At 45.8% G+C, this 1,340-nt stretch overlaps 1 protein-coding gene across 1 annotated transcript in view; it reads left to right on the forward strand.

The window, feature by feature from the left end:
* AMDHD2 (amidohydrolase domain containing 2) overlaps window positions 1–1,340 on the forward strand; it is a gene marked incomplete at its 5' end in the record, with an annotated part of 12,665 nt that overhangs the window by 5,847 nt on the left and 5,478 nt on the right. The gene's annotated exons all lie outside the window — the stretch shown is intronic.

A 1,340-nucleotide genomic window follows, 5' to 3' on the forward strand; every position in this document is an offset into this window, starting at 1 on the left:
TTTTTTTTTTTAACACCTTTTTGAGTCAGAGTCTCACTATTTTAGTCCTCAATAGAGTGCTGTGGTGTCACAGCTCACAACAATCTCAAATTCTTTTGCTGCTTGAGCAATTGTCTTGTCTCAGCCTCTCCTGTAGCTGGTAGGACTACAGGTGCCTACCACGATGCCCAGCTGTTTTCTTTTTGTTTGTTTTGTTTGTTTGTTTAGCAGGCTCAGGCTGGGTTCAAACCCACCAGCTCCAGTGCATGTGGCTGGCACCCTAACTGCTAAGCTACAGGCCCTGGCCTTTTGAGTCTCAACTTGTTGCCTCGGGCTAGAGTGCTGTAGTATCAGCCTAGCTCACAACAACCTCAAACTCCTGGGTTCAGGTAATCGTCCATCTTCAGCATCCTGCATTGTTGGGACTACAAGCAGTCACTATAGCGACTGGCTATTTTAGTAAAGACAGGATCTTGATCTTGCTGAGGCTGGTCTGGAGCTACTGAACTCATTCGATCCCTGCCTTGGTCTTTTAGTGTGCTGGGCATGAACCATCACACCCAGCCCTTTTTCTTAACCTTTAGTGAACTTGTATATCTATTTGGCTTGTTAGGAAAAGCAGCAGTCCTTTTCCCCAGTCAATTTCCACCATAAGGACAGTCACTCTAAACTCAGCTGACTTTTTGGAATTTGCCCCCATATCTCTAAAAAATAAAGTAGTATCTCTATTTAGCTTTTCAGTTTAGGGCAGCTTCTCTTGCTTCCCACCAGAACAGATGAGGATTAACTCTCATCTCTTTCTGTTCCCTCATCCTCAGCGAGTGCTGCACATGGATCAGTCAGCAGATTGTGTGAAGAGACTTGCAGCGCAGCTACATGTGCTTACCTGTCTACTCTGCTTTCTTGGAGTCAATACTTTTTGCTTAGTTTGTTAGCTACCAGCTCAGCTCCAAGTTTCCTACCCATCATCCTTCTGTCTCTGGCTTTTTAGACTTACCATGGGGTCTGTCAGTGGGGTCTCTGCAGAAGCTTTTGGGATATGCTGTCTTAGCTCTGGGAACTCCCTTCTGGTTGCTTGGGGGAGTCTCCTGGCCTCTTGCTGCTAAGTTGCTCATGTCCTAGATCTGATGTCTTTCTCTCTACTGGCATCATGTTAGTGGAGCACTTCCAGAGTAAGGACAGGTCAAGTTTTTGAGATCTTGACCATTCAAGAGATTGATGGCTTGACTGAGTTAGAATGCTAAGTTAGAAATCATTTTTTTCTAGAATTTGTTTTTGGCCAGGGCTGGGTTTGAACCCGCAACCTCCAGCACATGGGGCCAGTGCCCTACTCTTTTGAGCCACAGGTGCTGCCCTTTTTC

Source organism: Otolemur garnettii, unplaced genomic scaffold (genome assembly GCF_000181295.1).
Source record: "Otolemur garnettii isolate 467f Iridium unplaced genomic scaffold, OtoGar3 scaffold00044, whole genome shotgun sequence".
Lineage (NCBI taxonomy): Eukaryota > Metazoa > Chordata > Mammalia > Primates > Galagidae > Otolemur > Otolemur garnettii.